Source organism: Dipodomys spectabilis, unplaced genomic scaffold (assembly GCF_019054845.1).
Source record: "Dipodomys spectabilis isolate Male_0828 unplaced genomic scaffold, ASM1905484v1 ptg000583l, whole genome shotgun sequence".
NCBI classification, from domain to species: domain Eukaryota; kingdom Metazoa; phylum Chordata; class Mammalia; order Rodentia; family Heteromyidae; genus Dipodomys; species Dipodomys spectabilis.
Window position 1 is genome coordinate 3,920,731 of NW_024871260.1, and position 24,046 is coordinate 3,944,776.

At 35.8% G+C, this 24,046-nt stretch overlaps 1 pseudogene; it reads right to left on the reverse strand.

Moving 5' to 3' along the window:
• Positions 1 to 17,074: 17,074 nt before the first annotated feature.
• Positions 17,075 to 17,187, reverse strand: LOC122100534 (annotated as a pseudogene).
• Between the last annotated feature and the right edge of the window lie 6,859 nt (positions 17,188 to 24,046).

Below are 24,046 nucleotides of genomic sequence, written 5' to 3' on the forward strand. Positions count from 1 at the left end.
ATCTCCAAACTATAGGAAACAGCCATCTTTCTCTTTTGTGACACTCAAAACAGATCTCCCTCCCACTGAACTATCCTGGGAGGAAGATCACAAAATTCTGGGTAAAGCAGAGCATTTTTCTGCCTGCCCAAACGAACTGATTTAAGAAACCAATCAAGCCACAGAAAAACCAAACACCACAAGCAGACCAGAGACTCCACCAAGGGACTGGTTATGGACAAACGAGAGATACAGGATCTTTCCGTTCAGCCCCCCCCCCCCACCGCCCCCCATGAAAATAAAAGAACCCTATTGTATTCTATTAATCTTTTTTTCCTCTTACAATTTTTATTTTAGGTGAATATGTGTGTGTATGTTCTTTTTTATTTTTATTTTATTTCTACTGAACTTTTGTTTTTTTTTTCTTTCTTTCTCATTCTTTTCATTTTTTCTTCTCTTTCATTCTTTTTTTGGATGACTTAATTGCTCTTCTGCTCATCTTCATATATACCTGTCATCGATTATTAGACCTTATCCCTCGTTGTGTACACACATAATCCAGAAATTTATTACTAATTCAGAACCTCTTAGGCTTAAATTCCTCAGAGATCAGTTCCATTCCTTTGTAATTATAGTTGATTTACTGGACCTGTATGTCTCCCTGAAATCAAGTCCCTTGTTCTTAGAAGCCTGTGTTTCTTTGTATGATTCAGGCCGATTAACAGTATTCTGAATACAATATCCTCAAACTTTACATTCAAGTCAAACTCCATGAATTCATGCTACTGTTCCAAAATACTAAAATGTATTGGATCTAGAGACCAAAAAAATACACCTTGTTATTTTAGTAGGAATTGACATCATGAACATAGAAGAATATTGATCAGGAACTGAGGTAAGAGAACTCGAGTATGTGGGAAAATGTAGAATACTTTATATGTGTTAGAGGTACAGAATCATCTTCTATAGGCCCATTTATTGAATACTTCTCATCTTTTATTGAAAGGTCAATTTATATATACAGTTTTCCAGTTACTTTGCTTACCTATCATTTCTGATCACAAATCCTCTTATGAATGTTTATAGTATCTTTGAATAATTCACACGATTTGCATGTACTTATGATCTGAAGGAGACAGTCGCTACTACATCTTTCATTCTATGTGACGAACCCTTATGTTTTGTTTCTCTGTTTGCTGAATAAATATATTCCTGGAAACAGAATATTCACAGCAAATTTGAGTGTAATTTTTATTTTGTAAATTTCAAATGTAATATAAACTTTGTATTGACTACTGATATTCTAAAAATGAGTGATATTCATGAACAAAATATTTTGGTGCCTTTCAGTAAATTGAGTCTTGATGTGGTGGTTCTTGTGTCTGATTGAGTTAACCATTATCTTATTCATGTATGAACATGTGCACTGCACTTTTTAATGTTTCCATATAAAATAGTCCCCAAGCATTTTGTTTAAAGTAATAATGGGAAGGTGTCTTCCTATTCCAATCTTTATATGTACTTCAGAAAAAGTACTGAAAATACATGATGTTTACTGGAGCAATATAAAAGATGAGAACTTATTTCTAAGGAGAATAGGCTTATTGATTAAAACATAGAAAAGTGTAAAAAAGTCAGTTTTCTTGCTTGAGACTGCATAAATTTCATATGAATGTAGCTCAAGTTGATACTGAAAGATAAATTCATATTTATATTACTGAGATTTACATCACAATATAAGCAATGTAGGTATTTAAGGAATTGGTCATTCAAAGCCCTAGATACCTAATGGATGAAGAATGGAATAGAAAATAGCAGAGGAAAACAATTCAACATGCAGCTATTATGATTTTATACTGCCAATATGAAAGAAATGGAGCTTTTGCTTTTCTGAAGAAGAAAGTTTAGTTTAATAAGTCTTCAGTTGTAATGAGTATAAAGTCTTTTCCTCCAATATATCGAGGAGTACTATACTCATCCTCAGAAATGTAAATCAGTAATTATTTTAATTAGCTTTGGTTAATATTAACTTACTTGTGTAGCAAATATGTTAAAATATTCGCTCTCTTTTCTTCAATATATTAACATGCATTTCATACTTTACTATCTCTTAATACAAGCCTGAAATAACTACTTCAAAGTAACACAAATAGAAAAACAAAAATAACCTGATACAACAATCAGAAATCCTAAATTGTGTGAAAAAGTCTACAATAAAAAAACTAAATCTGAGAAAGAGGAAAAACAATGACAGAAGATCAACAGAAGTTTACTCTAACTCTCTCTGATAAAATAGAGATTTAGAGTCCTAGCAGGTACTCCTCTTCTAGCGGGTCACACCAAGTCAGCTATAATATACAATTTAAAAGATTTTATATTGTCTTCACAAGAAAACAGAAATCTATGAAAAGGTGTCCAGCCAGGCTGGTGACTACTGTGAATGTGTTGGCCAACATATTCAAAAGCACATTTGCAGTGTGAAAATAAAAGGGTAACATGGAAAAAAGCAGGAACAGAAATGTACATCAGAGAAATCCACCTCTATACAGAGAGACAATTCACCATACCACTGGACAGTCCGAACTGTCACTGGAACCACAAGTATGAACATCACACCATCGCACCACAACTGGTTTCTACTCCTACACTTAATGATCAAAACAAAAACCTAATTCCAGAAAAGCAAATCACAACAGAAGACCAAACCAACACCTGCAAATCAACCAAGAACATAGAGATTCACCTATTAAGATCATAGATTCCCCCCCCAAAAAATTTCCAAGTGGACAGAACAAATCAGAAAAATACAAGAAAAGTGATGTCAAGGTAGTAGAATTCACACAGTAAGTAACCAGGCATTAGAACAGACAATCAAGGATAGTTACCAAAATAATTACATATACGGCTGAAAAATGTAATTAATGGAAAGATAGAAAACCTCTACAAAAAAATTCGTGAAAAGATGAGACCAATCAATCATTAGAAAAATAATTCACGGAGACTACAAACAGAAAGATAAATAAATTCTGAGAATACAAAGGAGTCCAAGAATAAAATGGATGCCTAGTTAAAAGATATGAGAGAAGGGGCTGGGAAGATGGCTCAGTGGTAGAGCACTTGCCTTGCATGCCTGAGGCCCTGGGTTCGATTCCTCAGCACCACATAAGCAAAAAAGAAAAAGCCGGAAGTAGCGGTGTGGCTCAAGTGGTAGAGTGCTAGCCTTGAGCTAAAGAGCTGAGGGACAGCGCCCAGGCCCAGAGTTCAGGCCCCACGACCGGACCCAAAAAAAAAAAAAAAGATATGAGAGAAGACACAGCTAAGATAACAACCCTCGCAACTTCCCCACCCAAAGAAAAAATGTACAGAAAGTCAATACAAGACCTCAAACAAACAATTAATAAAGGGATAGAACCCCTAAAAATGACCAATTAGAAGACAGGGAAATCAAAAACAAAGTAGAATGTCTCTACAGTAAATAGATGATATAGAAGATAATCTCAGGGTCCAAGACAGAATAGGCCTAATAGGAAAGAGGAGATAATCATTTAGAAAAACTCCAAGAAATAAGAAATGATCTTGCCAGAACTTCAAGACTCAGTTAGAAGATCAAATTTCAGAGAAATAGGTATCAAGAAGGAGAAGAGCAAGAAAATAAATGGATGGGAAGCATATTACAGAATTCTAGCAGAGAACATGCCAAACATCCAACGAGATAGGCTCATGCAGAGAAGAGAACTCATGCAGAGAAGTCTTTAGAAACCAAACAGAATTCTAGAACTGAACAATCCACCATGACATCATAATCCATTAGAGGATGATTAGCGATCAAGAAAACGATTCTTAAAGCTGCCATAGAGAAAAGATTGATTATTTATAAAGGATATACAGTCAGAATAATTACAGATCTCTTAGCTGATATGGTAAAAAGGAGAGCCTGGCATTAAATATGACAAACATTAAAGGTAAACAACTACCAACCGTGAATATGGTCCCAAGCCAAACTCTCCTTTATATTTAAAGGATATATAAACATATTTCATGACAAAGAAAACTTGAAACAACGTATCTTCACCAAATCAGTAGGATAGAAGTTAATCAAATATATCCTACATAGAGAAGATCAAGAGGAAGAGGAACTGTTTATATAAAATGCTCCCTACTAGAGAACAAGGTAAATATATTAAGAGTAGATGAGGCACAGCTCCTAACAGCAGGTGTATAACATAGCAGGATTTATCTGATATTTCTCAGTCTTAACTCTCAATATCAATGGACTTAAATTTCCAAATAGAAGACATAGATTAGATACTAGTATCAAAAAACAAGACACATCCATGTAGTATCTAAAAGAGAAACATTTTATTGAGAAAAACAAACACATACTCAAACTAAAAGTCTGGAAAGAAAATTTTCAAGCAAATGGAGACAATAAGCAGGCCACAGCAGAATTACTAACATAAGATAAAATAGAATTCAAATTAAAATTAGTAGGAAGAGACATTATATATTGATAAAAGCAACTCTCCATTAGGAGGATATAACAAGTCTAAATATCAATGCCCTGAACACTGCAGCATCCTACTTCGTCAACCAAATACTACTTAACCTAAAAAGACATCTCAACACATCATTCCCTTCCATGGATTGGTTATGCAGGAAAAACTCAACCAAGATACTGCAGACCTAAATCACTACATTGACCACCTGTCCCTTACAGACATCTACAGGATATACATTCAATATCAGACTTTACATTCTTCGTAGCAGCTCATGGAAGCTTCTTCAAAATAGAACATATCCTATGTCACATAGAAATTCTGTCCAAATTGAAAGAAAAATGAATTGAATTCCCATTTCTTGTCAGACTATAACAGAATAAACTTAGTATTAAACAGCTAAAGCAAAAAAAAAAATTTTCAAACCCATGAAGACTGAACAAAAATTTGCTGAATGAGCAGTGCAACACTGAAGGGATTAGAATGGAAATCTGAAAGTTTCTAGAATTTAACAAAAATGAACACACAAAATACCAGCTACTCTGATATTTGCATTACTTACACGAAAATTTATAGCTCTATGTACCTACAGCAAGTAATTGAGGAAATCTCAAATGAATATTTTAATTATGTAGCTCAAGCTCCTTGAAAACAGAAAGAAGCACAAACCCAAAGCAATAGACAGAAACAAAAAAATTAAATCAGAAATAACTAAATAAATACGAAATAAAACATAGAAAGAATCACCAAATCAGAGTTGGTTTTTTAAATAAATTAACAGACTTGATAGACCTTTACTAAATCTGACTAAGCTGAGAACATACATAGATAAATAGATAAAAAGCACGAATATTGGGAGAAGATCTTTAGTCGCTCTGCAACGCACAATGGCCTCATATCTCAAATATATTTAGAGCCCAAAAAGTTAATGTCACCCAAAAAACAAATGCTCCAAGAAATAACAACCCTCTTAATAAGTGGGCTAAAGATGTAAAGAGAGACCTCTCTGAAGAAGAAATATGCATGGCATAAAGACACATAAGGAAATACGCAACATTTCTGGCCATAAAAGTAATGCAAATCAAAGCAACCTTGAGATTCCACCCTCACCCCAGTTAGAATGACCATTATGAAGAAAACTAATAATAAGAGATGCTGGGCTGGTGGGGATGTGGCCAAAAAGGAACATTACTACACTATTGGTGGAAATGTAAACTTGTTCAAATAGTCTGTAATGAAGTATAGAGGTTCCTCAATAGAGCTCCTATATTACCCAGCAATGATGGATCAAAATAATGTCGAATATATACACAAAACTTTATGCTTCTGTCAGAATGAATGATTTTGCCCCATTAGTAAGAAAATGGAATAACTTGGGAAACATAAGTCAAACAAGCCAGACCCAAAGAATCAGAGTGTACAGGTTTTCACTCATTTGGAAAAACTAGAATATGTCTAGGATATTCACAATAGCTCAATAGCAATATGCATATCACGACATAAAATGATGCTTATCGAAATGAGCTCCAAGACATGGATACAAGATGATTGTATAGTGAATAGTTTTTAGTTATTTCTATTTAGTTTTTACCCTTTGGTTTATTCCCTGTAGTCACTGTTTTTTTTTAAAATTTCTGTACCTTTTGTCTTATAGATAAATTAATCTGATTTGAGGAAGGGAAGTGAAATCACAGAAATGGTGGGACAAAGATTAACCAAAGCAACAGTGATATACAGACGGTATGTTAGAAATGAACTTCAAACTTTGGGGGAGTAGGATGTCAGGGTTGGGGGAAGGAGGACAAAATGAGGAAGGGGTAATACTGTTAAAAATGTACTCATGGGGGTGGGAAGGTGGCTCAGAGGTAGACCGCTTGCCTTTCATGCCTGAGGCCCTGGGTTATATTCCTCAGCACCACATAAGCAAAAATAAAAAACCCAGAAGTGGCGCTATGGCTCAAGTGGTAGAGCACTAGCCTTGAGCTGAAGAGCTGAGGGACAGCGCCCAAGCCCAGAGTTCAGGCTCCATGACTGGACCCTCCTCCCCAAAAATGTACTCATTACTTATGTAACTGTAACCCACCCCTCAGTATATCACCTTCATAATATAAAATCCGCCCCCCCCCAAATAAGAGAACTCACCCAAATAGAGAAAATTAGAGAAAAAAATGACACATCACAACATAAATAAGAAAAAATTAAGAAGTTTATGAGAGTACTTTGAAAACCGTATCCCAATCACCTGGTGAATCCTGGAGAAATTCATGCCTTCCTATACTTGATCTGAGCCAAGAAGTAACACATAAGAAGTAATGAAAATGAAATGTCAATAAACCACTTTCCATTCCAGAAAAATCTAGGACTCAATGAATTTACCATGAAATTAAGGCCTGCAAAGAACTTACAGTACTTAGAACTAACTCTTCACTGGAATAGAAAGGGAAATGGAATTATCAAAACACATTCTATGAGGCTAGAATAAGACTCTTCCCCAAATCATGTAGGGACTCACCAAAGAAAGAGAACTATGAACCCAGTTCTTTGATAAGCATTGATACAGAACTTCTTAAAATATTCTCACCAACCAATTTTTGCCACTAACAAAAAAATCATATCGCATGATCAAATAGGTTTCAGCCTAAGATATAATTGGATTCAATATTCTTGTCACTAAACATAATACAAACCATCAGCGGAAGCTGGGACAAGAAACACATTATCGTCTATATGTATGTAGAAATAGCTTTTAACAACCTGCAATACCCCTTTATGATTTAAAAAGTTATCAGAAGCTAGGAATGCATGAAATATTCCTCAATATACTACTGATTATGTATATGATAGTGATAATTAGTAATTATGTAACAGTGGAAGTATGAAGACATTAAAATCAGGAATGAGACAAGAATGTCCTCTCTCTCTACTATTCTTCAATATGGTAGTGGACTATCTAGGAAAAGCAATAGGGAAGAGAAAATCATAAAGAGGGTGCAAATAGGGAAGAAGTAATCCTATCCCTTTTTACAGATGAAATGACCCTATAGCTTCCAGCCTTAAGATAGTAAAAGTGATGTTAACTTTCAGCAATGTTGCACGGTATATAACCCACAAGAATCAGTAGTTTTTTCTGTGTTACCAACAATGGGAAGAACCAGGCTGAAATCCAAAAAAAACCCTCATATGTATTAGCCTCAAAATCAAAACAAATCCAAACAAAACAAAAGAACAACTACAAAGCTGGGAATTAATTAATTTAACTAAAAATGTGAAGGACCTCTACTGTGAAAACTTTAAAATTATAAAAAGGGAAACTGAAGGAGATTTAAGGAAATGGGAAGTCTTTCAATGCTCCTGGTTGGAAGAATTAATATAGTGAAAACTGAAATACTACCCCAAACTATTAACAATGCAATACTTATCAAAATCTCAACAATATTCTTCAATGCATTCGAGAAAGCAATTCAAATTTAATATGGACGAAAAATGAAAGGCTTGGGAAAATTCTACCAAGAGAAAAGAGAAAAGAATGCAGACAGAATAATATAGGTTTCATGGATTCATTCAATTATGGTATCTACAAGTGAACAAGACAGTTAGAACGGTCATTATGAAGAAAGCTAACAATAGCAAATGCTGGCATGGATGCAGCCAATTGGAACCCTATGACACTGCTGGTTGGAAATTAAATTGTTCAAATACTGTAGAATTCAGTTCGGAGTTTCCTGAAAAGAGTAAATATACATCTCCCTTAAGACCCAGTAATTCCCCTCATGGGCAATAATCCAAAAATTAACAAACAAGCTCACATGAAAGCTACAACTATAACTATGTTCAGTGACCAGGTCCAGAGTTCAAGGACTGGAAAAAAGTTACCACTGCTGGCATTTGTTTCCACAAATATGAACCCTTTGACTTAAGATACCAAATCATTCTATTTGCAGTAGCTAGCATAGGACTTAAAGGTAGTGGTTGAAAAAATGGCTTCTTTGTTGAATATTAGGAAAAGATGTAGGCAGGGCAAGAAAAGGGAGATTTTGTTGTTGTTGTTGTTGTTGTTGTTCGAGGGGCTTGAAGTCTAGGCATGGGCACTGTCCCTGAGCTCTTCAACTCAAGGTGGGAACTCTATCTCTTGAGCTACAGTGTCACTTCTGGTTTTTTGGTGGTTAATTGGAGATAAGAGTCTCAGGGACTTTCTTGCCCAGGCTGTGTTTGAACCGCAGTCCTCAGATCTCAGCTTCATGGGTAGCTAGGATTACAGCTCTGAGCCACTGGCACCAGGCTAAAAATGGAGGATTTTTAGAAAAGAAAATCCACCTCTTCACTGGTGTCGAAACCTCAGATATCAGTATTAGAACACTTCACCTTCAACTCATTTCATCAGAAATTTGTAAATTTTCTCTTTTCTTTCATGCAGGAATACTGCAGTCAGTATCAACTCAGCTGTGGGACTGAACAGTTGTATGGCTTGCTAGCACCTAAATCAAGAACTGTTACATCAAAACAAATGAGACCTACTTTTGGAATAATTGTTTTCTCTTTTTATAACAAATCTTTGCTTGATTATTTCCTAATGTGACTGATGACATTTTCATTCTCTTCAGCCTTCTCCCACATGTGGTCAAATATTTAAGTATTCAAAGATTTCCGTTGATAATTCATTAAGCTGACCTCTAAGAAAATGTGCATTTCTGGAATTTGGTTTTCTGTCTTGTACTTACATGCATAGGCTTTCTATGATTTATTTGTTCTACAAGGAATTATACTTTCTAATTTTTGTGTGATCAATTTTAGTCTCTGTTCAGTCTTTCTGACAATCTCTCTGGAGTCTCATTTGAGTCTGCCTCATAAAAAATATATTATTTATCAGCTAAATGACTTTCAGCTTCTGTTTTTGCCTGACGTCATGTAGGCTGTGCTGTACTTACTGGAATTTTTGTTTGTTTGTTTGTTTTGTGTGGTATTTTTTTTTGTTTTAGAGGTCTAATATTACTATTCAAGATAGTAGCTTCTCGGGGTCCCAGTGATACCCTGACCTAGAGTCAAAGGGGTTTTTCTCCTAAAGATACAAAGAAACAGCTGACTAAATTCCTGTTAATTGTCTCAAAATGAGGCAATCTGGCATCCTTGCAAAGCCATCAATAATCCTCTGTAACCACTTATAGAAATGGTCTATCAAGATGGCTTTTCAAGGTTGACTGTGAAAAATGTTCATTTCCAATTCAGCACCATGAAGCAGATCACATTCCATGGAGCAGACTTTTGGAAGGAAGATCCCCTTCCTTCCTTCTCATATCATACATCAAACCATAATGTTCTGCAGTTGTGGCCAGCCTGGAGCACATTTTCCCAAGAATATTCTGTAGTGTAAAAGAGGACCAACTATGAAAATAAAGGGGAAAATACTTGTCTACTACAGACTGATTTATCTTACTTTTATCTTCTGTTATTTTCATTACTTCAAACACATGGATAAATTATATTGGGATTAGACAAGTGGCAAAGGATTAATGGAATAAACATTCAGTTTACTTTCATATATCCAATATAATGCACTTAATCCCTTATGGAAAATAAAATCTGACTGTAGAAACAATCTCAGAAATATAAAATAAGCCTCAATATGAATAACCAGGCACATATACACCATCATCTACTAAGAAATTCAGTCTCTCTTTAAATATTTATTTGGTACAAAATAATAAAATTTAGTTGATGAATGTGACTTTTAAGTATCATCTGAAATACTCCTCGTGTATATGATTGTAAATGTTTTAGATGTCACCTAGACAGGAATTAAACATGCATGTAAAATTCAAATTTCCACAATTTAAGCTAGATTAGAGGAGTCATACCCTCCTGTATTGTGTGGTGTGAATTTTACTACAATGATGAACTCTTCCACCTAATACCAACAGTCATGTGCAAGAATTTATTTTTTCATGTTAAGATGAGTGCTAAGTGTAGGATACACTTTGAATTATTACATTAATTTATTAAAATTAGTTTCACTTTTTCTTTTCTATATCTGCAGAAAGTAAAATTATATATTAAATATTCAATAAGAAGTAATCAATAATAAGTAAACTATTATTAAATTGATATACTATTAAACTGTGATTTGAATTATAGTTCTGACAAATTGTGATGTAAACAACATTTAATAGAATTATGGGTAATGATTGTTAAACTTACCATCTTGTTATTGTTTTCTAATTGTGTCATTTGTTTTCTTGATCCAAGTCATCTCTTCACCTCAATTGTTTAGTTTTCTACTTTATCTATATTGGTTTGCTGATTATGCATTTTGTTTTCCCTTTTTAATAACTGACATGAGGCTGAAAATCTGTATGATAGTTTATGACTTCCTACATTAAAGTCAAATTGCTGCTCTCCACAGCTGTTCTACTTTTCTTTGTAAAGTACAGAATTTCCTCTAGTGCCACCGACTGTATTGCTGCTCTCACATATTTTATTTTATTTTTTATTTAAATTTTATTGTCAAGGTACTGTACAGAAGGGTTATAGTTACATAATTAAGGTAATGAATTAATTTATTTTTTAACTTGCTAGCCCTTCACCTATTTTTCTCCCTCTTCCCTCCCAACGAACCTCCCAAGATCGTTTCCAACATATTGTTTTGTGAGTAGCACTGTTGCATAGGTTCCCCCTTTGTCCTTTGTCTCACTATTTTGTTTTTTTTCCTTCCCCTTCCCCAGTTCAGATCAACATATTTACAATACTCAGGGTATCAAAATCAAATACAGTGGCTACAGGGAATAAACCATAGGTGGGGAAAACACAAAAGGATAAAAATAAATCATGTAGTACATTGAGAACAACAACAAAAAAAAAGAGCATGTCTTGGAGTTCATTTCACTTAGAATCACCTTATATGGTAATATATACATAGTTATTGAGCTATTCTACTCATCTACTAATATTATCCTTGATGTAAACATAATACTCCCTATGACCTAGTAATCCCACTTCTGGGCATTTAACCAGACGACCACAAACAAGGCCACACTAAAGCTTCCAGCACAATTATGGTTATCACAGTAATATTTACCATAGCTAAGATATGGTATCAACCCTGATGCCCCTCAGTAGATGAATGGATCAAGAAAATGAGACACACACACTCACATACACACATACACACACATACTATGCTTCCATAGAAAGAAAGATACCACCTCATTTGTAAGGAAATGGAAGGTCTTGGAAAAAAATCATATTAAGTGAAATAAGTCACACTTAAAGATACATAGTTACCATGGTTTCCCTTATTTGTAATAATTAGTTACTTCAAGGATAATCTCATGTATTTTATTTTATTTTTTTTATTGTGAACATACTGTACAGAGGGGTTACAATTACATGGGCAAGATAATGAGTGCATTTCTTATCAAGCATTGCAGCCTCGTCCTATGTTTACTCTTCACATCCCTTCCCAGCCTCCCCCGCTCCCCAACCCAATCCTCCCCACCACACCAAAGTTGTAAAGTTCGTTTTCAACATGACAAGTTGTACTTCTCATTGTTGCAATGGGTCCAACTGTAACCTTAAATGACTTGTTTTTTCCTACTCCACAAATTATACCGACATCAAATGTAGTGAAACATCAACAAATTAGACAAATCTGAAATCAAGGATTTAATGACACTTCTAAACCTCCTTGAAAAAGAGTAGCAAGATAAACCCCAATCCAGTAGATGGAAAGAAATAATTAAAATCAAGTCAGAATTAAATGAATTAGAATCCAAAAAAACTATAGAAAAAAATCAACAAAACAAAGAGTTGGTTCTTCGAAAAAAATTAACAAAACTCACAGACCCTTAGCAAATCTTATCAGAAAAAGAAGAGAACACACTCAAATAAATAAACTCAGAGATGAGAATGGAAACATCACCACGGAAACAACCAAGATTCAAACATTATACGGAAATACTTCTCAAAACTTTATGCTAATAAGTTTGAGAACTTGGCAAAAATGGACCTTTTCCTAGCAAATATTGACATGCCAAAACTAAACCAAGATGAGTTAAATCATCTTAACAAGCCCATATCAAGCCTTGAAATAGAAATAGCAATAAGAGACCTCCCATCTAAGAAAAGCCTGGGACCAGATGGTTTTACAGCAGAATTCTACAAGGCCTTCAAAGCAGAACTCACACCAATACTCTTCCAACTCTTCAATGAAATTGAAAGAGAAAGTTCACTACTGAACACATTCTATGAAACCATCATAACCCTCATCCCAAAACCAGTCAGGGACTCATCAAAGAAAGAGAACTATAGACCCATTTCTTTGATGAACATTGATGCAAAACTTCTCAACAAAATTTTGGCCAATCGACTTCAACAATTCATCCAAAATATCATACACCACGATCAAACAGGATTCATTTCAGGGATGCAAAGCTGGTTCAATATACGCAAATCAATTAATATTATTCATCACATCAACAGGAACAAGGATGAGAACCACATGGTTATCTCAAAGATGCATAAAAAGCATTCGACATAATCCAACACTCCTTTATCATGAAGGTTTTGGAAAAATTAGGAATCCATGGAGCATTCCTCAGTACAATAAAGGCTGTATATGACAAACCTACTACCAGCCTTATACTTAATGGTGAAAAACTAAAGCCATTTCCTCTTAACTCAGGAACAAGACAAGGATGTCCACTCTCTCCACTTCTCTTCAATCTAGTATTAGAATGCCTAGCTACAAGATGCAAACATAAAGGGGATCCAAATAGGGAAAGAAGAATAAGGATCTCTGTCTTTGCAGATGACATGATCTTGTATTTAAAGAATCCCATAGACTCCACTCCCAAATTACTCAAGCTGATTCAAAACTTTGGCTAATTAGCAGGGTATAAAATTAAACCTCAAAAAACAATGGCTTTTCTGTATGCCAACAATGAGAAAAGTGTGGCTGAAATTAGGAAAGCAAATTCATTTGTAATAGCCCCACAAAAAAATAAAATACCTAGGAATTAACTTCACCAAAGAAGTGAAGGACCTCTATGATGAAAACTTTAAAAACCTGAAAATCAAAACAGAACTTAGAAAATGGGAAAACTTCCCATGCTCCTGGATTGAAAATATTAACATCGTGAAAATGGCAATACTTCCCAAGGCTATCTCATGTATTTTAATTTGACAGTTTGTTCTATGTTGAGCGTGCAACATTATTGCTATATTGTTTGTTATCATTTCTACAAACAGGCAGGTTTATTGAAAGTATTAAGTTCATCTTATCCATTACTGAAAGAAGAACATCTAAAGGAGCAACCCCTACTGTGAAGAACAACTCCCACTTAATTACCTTCATTCCTATGTAAGGCCAGTGTTGTCCCCTGTATCCTCATATTGTACATTTCAACTCTATACCTCATACTCTATATCTAGTATCTTCTACATTGTCAACTAAATGCTCCAGAAGTTCCACTTTGCTTTACTTTTTAAAAAAAATTCTGTCTTAATATTTGAGGTTGGAACGTGTGTGTGTGTCTTTGTGTGTGTGTGTGTGTGTGTGCGCGCGCGCGCGCGCGTGTTTACACAGCTCAGAACACAACATTTTTCTTCATTTCGAATGCATCTTTCAGGTCGTTGTAAGTTGTGGCTAATGGGAGCAGTCCCTTGTTATTTTAAAAATGAAACAGAAAAAGATATTTGTGCATGTACCACAGTTGTTTTATTAGTCTGTAGTTGAACACTGAACATTGACTTATATCTTGGCTGCTCTTGTGAATAATGTGAATAAAAATGAACTACAGATATATTTACGAGTAACTCAGAGAGAAATAATCACATGATTGATGGGTCAGATGATATCTCAACTTTGGATTTCTTTAGAAACTTGAATACTACTTTCTACAACGAGAATACTAACCTGTTTTTGGACCAATAGTGTAGAAAATTTCCTTTTTCCCACACTCTCACCAACATTATTACCTTTTAATCAAAGGTAATAAAGGGCAGGTTTTTACTATCTGCAGTACCCTATACTGGCCTTAACTTAAATCCAACCTCTTAAATGCTTGGAATTACAAGCCTTTACCACCATAACTGGTTCCATTGATTTTTGATGAGTTATATTTATGAAGTTGTATCATAGTAATTTTGAATTATATTTCTCTAATGACATCTGCTCAAAAAGCATTAAGGCAGCATAGAAGTTGTATTAAACACAACTTTGTAAACCCACAGGCAATTTTCAGGGCTTTATGGAGAACAAGTCTATTCAGACCTTTTGTCCATTTTTAATCCAGTTTCTGGTTAATCTCATCTTTAATCTCGCTAAACCAGATCAATAATTAATTCAAGGTAGTAGAAAAGAAAAAAATGTAGCAACTCCTAACATTTTTCAGTTTTCAATAACATAGTATTGCTTAAATCATTTTCTGTTAACAATTGATACTATATAACTCAATTTAGTTAGACCCGTTACAAGGCTGTAGTTTATTTATTTTGGTTTCTTTCAGTCTCAAGTAGCTCAGATTTCAAACTGAAGAATAAATGGAAGGAAGGAAACAAACAAAAAAAAAAAAGCTCCTCTCATCCGATGATGCCTGTATAAGAATGAGGAAAGAGTTCATCCTTCTAAGGACCTATGATAGGACAACAAAAAAAAAGAATTTATTCTTCTATGTCTTCTTTATCTTTGCGATGTAACTTAAATGTTGTAAAACACAATATACTGCTCAGATACTTTAATGTTTTATCAGTTTTGCACATTTTCATATGGATTTCACTTCAGTCTACAACATTCCTTCATCATTTTGTCCCTGATATTTTTACACTATCAAGACATAAGATAACCAGTTTGATTTACAGCATGAGAAATTATCCACCTGGCTTCCTTGGAAGCAGAGCATGATCAATAGATATTACTTCTGGTTGCTCACTACATGTAATGGTTTCTGTACTACTTATCACATTCTATTTAGTATTTTAAAAAGATTGCTGGCTAAACTCAAAGCTCATTCCTAGAAGTTTATGTTAAGTGTTTCACAAGTTTCATTCCCTTAATTGTTAAGATAACATTCGCTATAACGCTAATGTTATTACCATTTTAGTGTTGGGAAAAAATGTAATTAAAGGCAGTAAGTGCATGGCCTAAAGACACACACACTGAGGAAGGAAATGAGAAAAAGTTTCCAAAAGTCTTTCAGCAATACACAAAATGTAGATAAAATCTCTCTATTCTATGACACTCTTAATTCAATATTCATATTGTCCAAGAAATAATAGCATACTAAATATTGCCCATGGTGATTGTTTTCTGTCACATTTATCTTCAACACAGATTGTGTTGGTGATATTGGTTATCATACACAGAACTGAGCTTATACATTGAGGTCCAAAGAGAGGCAAATTTCTTCTGTCCCACAATTCCAGTATCCTATTTAAAAAGTACTAAAATTTTAAATATCAGCACTTACTGTCTTATAAGTATCTAAAAATTAAAAAATCATAAATAATCACTCCAAAATGCTTTAAAATTGGAGATACTAAAACATGCCCCTCTGAAGTAAATTTTCTTCTACTTTTAACGTTATTCTGAAAACCTTTGCTGGTTTGTCACACCTGTAATCCTAACTACTAGGGATATCTACTCAGGTGCCTGAGATTTGTGGATAACAGTTGGAAACCAATCAGGGCAAAAGAAATTCATGATATTATTTTTCAAAAATTTTAATGAACTAGCAAAGGGCCAAGAATGGAGATGTAGCTCATTTAGTAGCTCACCAATGTAGAGAGAAAAGGTCTAGCAAGACCTTGAAGCTCTGATTTCAAACTCTGAGCAAGCCAACACACATGCAAGTGCTTGAGCACATGCGTGCATTCACACACATATTTATTCAAAATACCTTCATATCGGCGTTTTGCATGAATTTCTTTGCTAACGATATTATATGAGTAAAATAAAAGAAATAAACTCTTCCATCTCAGAACATTTTTATACGTTCATATTGTAAAAATACTGTACAGAGAGGTAACATTTACATGAGCAAGGTAATGAGTAAATTTCCTAAAAAGCATTGTTACCTCCTCCTTTATTGTTCCCCTACCATCCCTTCCCTCCCACCTCCACAAGTCCATTAACCTCCTCCCTTTCCCCCCTCAATTGTAAAGTTCACTTTACAAAATAGTTTCTTGTGCATCTCATTGTTACAATGTGTCAACCTGTATCCTTATTTAAGCATTTTGGTTTTTTTTTCCTTCTCCAAAGCAAATTAGAGGAGGAGAGTATATAAAAGATGTAGGCGCAACAACTTCAAATACAGTGAAACAGGTGTTGTAGCATGGGGGAGGAACATATAAAGAAACAAAAAAACACATACTGTACGTTATAAGTACGTGAGAAACAATAGCAAGAAAAAAACCCACTTGTGTCCCTAACTTGGGGTTCATTTCCGTTAACATAACCTTATCTGGTCATGTACACATAACTTTTGACCTTTTCTGCTTATCTCAGACATATATTAGTTATTGAAAATTAGAGAAACCATGGGACCTATGTTTCTTTGGACTTGGCTTACTTCACTTAATAATTTTTTTCCAAGTCTTTCCATTTCCTGACAAATTGGGCGATGGAATGCTTCAGGAATTTGCCTGTCTTCCTTGCGCAGGGGCCATGTTAATCTTCTCTGTATCTTTCCAATGTTAGTGTATGTGATGCTGGATTGAGCACAGAACATTTTTTTATATATAAATTGTAATTGATTTTCTTAAACTAGACAATTCAACAAAAACTAAGTTTAAAAGAATTGTGAAATTTTAGAAACATGTACTTCTTACATAAGTACACAATTAAGAATAAAGTCAAGATTGACATGACAAAAACAAAATAATTCCAGATACTTGTTGTTCAAGAGATGTGTAGGAGGAGGAATTCAATTATTCTATACAAGGGACATGTCATAATGAACACTGCAGCAAGTGTTAATGTTTGTTAAAAGTTTTAATGTTTTAAATATATTTAATTTTTGGAATTTGCTTATATATGCCAAAACTGGGACTGTTTGGCAGGTCATAATACTTTTCTATAAAGTATTTAAGATTTATGGTAGCAGATAAATACTACTAAGTATGTCCATTTCAGAGTTTATAGAAACTTTACTGATGAGAAGTTGCAAAGTCTTTCTGTAAAGGGGCAGAATAGAGTTGACTATGTTAACTACACAGTTTCTGTTAAAACTGTAGGCCTTCCTTACTTTTTATGTTAGTGAGGAACAAATGATATAAGCCATATACAAATTATGAGGTGAACTATAAATGGTAATCTTAGTGGGTGATTTAAACACTACTTATAGCCTATAAAATTCTTGTGGAACATAATAATCTTAGCCAGTGTTAAATGTAAAGAAATATGACAATAATAAATCTAATTTGTAGTACACTTCAAATACTGAAAACACTGGTAATTGTTTCGTTTTTTATTGTATTAATCATTAATATTTAATTATTGGTTTCCTTTATTTGTAGCATTGTTTTCCTTGTTGTAATATAATACAACTTTTTGTAAGTTGTCATTAGGAGGTACTTTGAGAAGGTTACTGCGATGGCCACACAATTTTTTATAGGTGCATGTGAATTTATAAAGAGGAAAATTAAGAACAAAATATGTATTTAAAAATGATCAAATAGAGTCTGATTCAGGAGTGTTGATAAATGTCCACACCTAAAATATTAGCGCTAGGCTGAAGCAGCGTTATTACAGAATTGAGGTCACAAAAGTGACAGACTGTGTTTTGTTTTGATTTTATTTTTATTTTGTTGGTCATGGGGCTTGAACTCTGGTGCCTGGATGCTGTCCCTCAGCTCAAGGCTAGTGATACCACTTGAGCCACAGCACCACTTCCATCTTTTTCTGCTTATGTGATACTGAGAAATCAAACCCAAGGCCTCATGCATGCAAGGCAGGCACTCTAACATTGAACCACCTTCCCAGTACCTAAGAGACTGGGTTTTAAAAATCATCTAAACAACCTTTGCTTTCTGCTTTGGGTTATATAATGAAATATATGAGTATCTTTTTATGTTTTTGTGCATTGTCATACTTTTCATATATACTAACTTCACCCACTTTATCCTTGTCAAAGTTATGAAATATCTCTGAGAGTTTGCTTCTGTGAAGATTGTTTTTTTGTTTTTGTTTTGTTTTTTTTGGTCAGGTCGTGGGCCTGACCTCTGGGCCTGGGCACTGTCCCTCACCTCTTCAGCTCAAGGCTAAAGTTCTAACACTTGAGACACAGCGCCACTTCTGGCTTTTTTTTCCTGCTTATGTGGTGCTGAGGAATCGAACCCAGGGCCTCATGCATACAAGGCAAGCGCTCTACCACTGAGCCACCATCCCAGCCCTGTGAAGATTGTTTTTGCATTTATAATTTCTTCTGAGTCATTTTTATTTTTTATCAAAATCACTTTATATTACATGTTGATGGGTATTTACACAGAGACAGGGATATAGTGGATTAAGTTTACCAAGTGAACATTAAAATTAAGCTCAAAAATAAAAATCAGCCTTAACACATATTTTCATATCTTCCCCCACATTCTCCCTAAAAGGAGACAATATTAAGCATGTCTGAGGGAGGCTTTTTAGCTCCAATTTTCTTGAGCTTCCTAGGTTTAGAATTCTTAAATCACAAAGACATGCTCTAATGGGAGTAAGATTTTTTGGTACACTTTGCCCTTCAGAATGTATTTCTTGTCCTTCCCTTTTCTCGACTACATTATTAGACATTCTTCTCAGAGATGACTCCATCTCCAACTTTTCACTCTTCCTAGGTGGACAAATGAATTTGCAAATCAAGACTCTTAGAAAGAATTTAAGAGCCTGAATCTAAGACACTTCTCTCACACACCATCCCTACAAAGACGCAAGTACCAAAGCAGGATACATAGTTTCATTTTTGTCTACCAAGGCCAATTCATGAGGTTGCTTGCTTCTGAGGGTGCCTATTTGTGGCTCTTCCTGATGTTGCAGATTAACTTTATACCTAGTTCCATTATCAGCTACCAAGGATGGCATGTTTAGACCATCCAGGAAGTTGACTCAACAGGGCGGCTGAAAGTGTCTCCTATGAGGGGCTCCTAGGATCCCTCATGAATGGCACAGAAGATCTGTGTTGGAAATACCAGGAGCAATTAAGGTATCCTACAAACACCATCTCAGTATGGCAAAGTTTACACCTGCAGAAGGCATCCTGTCGCATGTCCAAGTTGAATAAGCACAGTGGATAGGCAGCTCAACACTGGCTCCCATGAATTTGAGCTTTGGGATCATCTTTAATGATGGCTCAAACTTTTGACCCCTTTCAAGCCAGTCAAAAGCTTTAATAGTCAACCAAATCCAAACACCTGACCATGTGAAAAATAACCACCTTTTACCCAACTGGTGCTCTACTACTAGTGCCATGCCTCTAGCCCATAGCACTTCTCTAAAATAGCATTGGTAAGGTTTTGACTACCTTTACAAGGCCAGTGCTTATATCAGTCAAGCACTTCAATATTTAACTTCTACAATTCTCCCATCTGATTTTTCTTTCTTTTCTTCCAAACAATAATAATTGACTTTCCTATTCACCAGTATTCAATAATATATTTTGATTTAAAAAAGGGTTTGATTAAGGCAGTTTTTCAATCAGTCACTGAACAAAACCGGTTATAGAAGAGATAAAGCACCCATGCACACATTAGTATGAAAACAATTAATAAAGAGGTAAATATTGACACCATGAATCATTGTTAAAATGCTTGCTCTATCATGAAACTAGTAAAGGGTTCTGCCACCACACACAGACACACAACCTTTTTTATAAGTGACTGGGGGCTGGTCTTGGGTTTGATCTCATGCTCTGGGCATTGTCCAAGAGCAGGTTTACTCAAGGCTACCACTTTAGCCACAACTCCAGTAGTATCTTTGGAAATAAAAGTCTCATCTTTCCTGTCTGGGTGGGCTTCAAACACATATCCTCAGAATTCAGCCACCTGAGCATTTAGGATTATACTCAGCATCATCTCAGTTTTTAGGTAATTTGTTTCCCGTATTCAATCCTTGTAAGTCTTTCTGTATCATTGGTCTCCAACCACCACACAGATTACCTTTGAAGTACATTTATTCTTTTATTTTTATATATTTATTGTAAAAGTACTGTACAGAGGGGTTAGTTACATGAGCAAGGTAAGGCATACATTTCCTATCAAGCATTGTTACCTCCTCCTTTATATGTGCCCTACCATCCTTAACCTCCTAGCTCCAAAACTACCCTATACACTCCCCCCGAACCCCTCCTAAATTGTAAAGTTTGTTTTTTAACAGTGTCTTGTGCATCTCATTGTTACAATGGGTCAACCTGTATTCCCATTTAAGTATTCTGTTTTTTCCCTTTCCCTCCCCAAACTAGAGAAGTGTATATACAAGATGGAGGGCACCAACATCAAGAACATTGGAAAGAGGGATTATGCCATTTTTGGGGGGACAGAGTACAAATAAACAAAAATCACATGGAACATTGTAAATATGTTGGAATCAACAGCAAGAAATGAAAAAAACACTTGTGCCCCTATGTTGGGGTTCATTTCATTTATCACAATCTTATCTGGTCAAGTATTATATTTAGACCAATTTTTCCCATGCAATCCTACCAGTGGCTCCTAGTTACTTTTACACGGTGGCATTTCCAATAAACAAATCTTGCTGATAAATAAAAGCACATATTGGAATAATTCAACTATGGAGATCATAGATTGTTGATAGCAACAGAATAAAACTAATTTAAGCTGCTTTTTCTGGTTTCTAGCTTTAAGCTCTTTGGGAAATTTTCAGATGCTCCTAAGTTAATATGAAATTTGTAAATATGTAGTTTGTATTTGCAAATATAAAGTTTGAATGACCCGCTAACTAAGAAGTCTCTCCTTACTTAATTTAAGGTGTTTGAGAATGGTCATGTGTGGATTGGGCAATGGAACCAAAGCACAGATTCCAGTCCACTTGGTCAGTAACATCTCCAATAGTGGTCTCCTGTAATACCACCAGACATTTCCCCTGGCTATGATTTGTACTTACTGCTCATCTCAAAGGGTTGGCCTTCACTACATCCAGGTAAGTTTCCCAGAAATGTCCAATTTTCCCCAGGTAGTTGACCTGTAAAGAATGGAGCTGATCAGTTTCAGGGGTTTTTGAAATAGGCTCTTGCTTCTGAGACGAGCAACAAGGTGTTCCAAGTTGTCTCAGATCACATTTTGCTGACCTATCATGAATTTCATGCACATGGGTTCTGAGCTCTATGACAGCACAAATAGGACCTCTTGTGTGGCCTCCCTGCCACACAGTCATAGCAGTAGTCCTTTTGTGGACAGAATCACCACAGTATTTACCTCACTTATTCAGTCTCAATTTGAATCTGGGTAGACTCAAAATTGGAAGACATACACAGAGTGTCTGCTCCAAGATTGAATTTGCAATCATATCGTAAGATTAACTAGAGTGTCCATTGAGGCCCTGGAACTAAGCATGATCACTTTAAGGGCATTAAGAGTGTTTGTAGTTCCCCAAGCAGGATGTTTTCACAAGTCAAACATTAGACATTTATCTGAATATTATGTAACTGAATCATGTTTTGACCAATTTTATCAGTAACTCCCTCCTTACTAGAAGGTAATGCCCCTGCCCACTAGAAGGGAAACTTGCATTCTTGTTAGATAGAAACCCCCAAAACTCCTTCCCTCTTGGTAGGAAACCCTTCCGCCCTCTTCGTAGGAAACCTTGTAGGTGTAGCTTGCCTTTTTTTTTTTTTTTTTTTGGGTCGGTCTTGGAACTGAACATTTTGCCTGGGTGCTACCCCTCAGCTCTTCAGCTCAAGGCTAGTCCTCTACCACTTGACCACAACACCACTTCCAGTTTTTGGTGATTTATTAGCGATAAGAGTATCACAGAATTTACCTGCCTTGCCTAGTTTGAATGACCATCCTCAGATCTTAGCCTGAAGAGTAGCTAGGATTACAGGCGTGAGCCACCAGTGCCCATATTTTTTTTTCTTTTTTCTTTTCTTTGTTCTTAGATTTGTCGGTTGTGAGGCCTGAAATCTGGGCCTGGACACTGTCCCTCAGCTCTTCAGTTCGAGGATAACTCTCTACCACTTGAGCCACAGTCCTTTTTCTGCTTACATGGTGCTGAGGTATCAAAGCCAGGGGTTCATGCATGCAAGGCAAGCACTCTACAGCTAAACCACCTTCCCAGCTCTTCCTCTGAATTTTTAGTTAACTCACTTGCCAATGTTCAAACCTTCTAAGGACTTTGTGCAGGGACTGGGAAGGTGGTTCAGTGGTAGAGTGCTTGCCTTGCATGCCTGAGGCCCTGGGTTCGATTCCTCAGCACCACATAAGCAAAAAAGAAAAAAGCCCGAAGTGACACTGTGGCTCAAGTGGTAGAGAGCTAGCCTTGAGCTGAAGAGCTGAGGGACAGTGCCCAGGCCCAGAGTTCAGGTCCCACGACTGGACCCCCCCCCCCCGCAAAAAAAGGGTCTTTGTGCAGCTTTGGTCTCCAATCATAACAGAAGCTCTTCCCTTGTCAGATAATGTTTCTAGAGCTAATTTTCCCATGCCATCCTACTAGAGCATTTAGTTTATTGGTTTAAAAAAATTAGTATAATTAGCAAACCTCTTTTGATTTTATTCTACTCTATATTTTATTTTTGCCAGTCCTGGGGCCCCCTGAGCTTCTTTTGCTCAAGGCTAGCACTCTACCAGTTAAACCACATTGCCACTTCCAGCCTTTTCTGTTTATGTGGTCCCAAGGAATAAAACACAGGGCTTCATGCATGTTGGCCAAACAATTTACCACAAAGCCATACTCCCAACCCCCAAAATATTTTATTTATACTAATCATAAGAATAAAACTGATTGATAAGGTGCTGTCTGGTTTCAGGCTTTGAACTTTTTGGAAACTTATGCGGGGGGGGGGATCCTGAAAAAGCCCTAAGTAATTAGGAAGTACGAATGACCCTCTAGGGAAGGGGTCTCTCCTAACTAGTATAAAATGTTTGAGAATGGACAGGTGGATGAAATGCTAGGGTGAAAGGGATGGCCAATTGAACCAAAGTACAGGTTCTACTCTAGTTGGCCAGGAAGGTCTACAACACTGGTCCGCAATAACATTAGACATCTCCCCTGGCTATATTTACTGATTACTGCTCTTCTCTTCAAGGTTTGGATTTCACTGCATCTTGATAAGTTTCCCAGAAATGCCAATTATCCCTCCCCGTACCTAGAGAAGCAAGGGGTATAGTTGTCTTGCGAAGATAGGGTTTTTGTCTTAGATCCATACTCTTGTGAACAGTAACAGCAGGGTCTTACAAGTTTTCCCAGGCCATGTTTGACTGACAGATCAGGCATCCATGCCCTTGGGGATCTGAGGTTTATCATAGTAGGAAGTGGACCACTTGTTTTTCTGGTTTCTGTGCCACAGAATCTTAACATTAATGGTGGGCAGAAGATTTAACCCATTTCACCCAAGCATTATTTTCTTCATCATAAGACTTGAGCT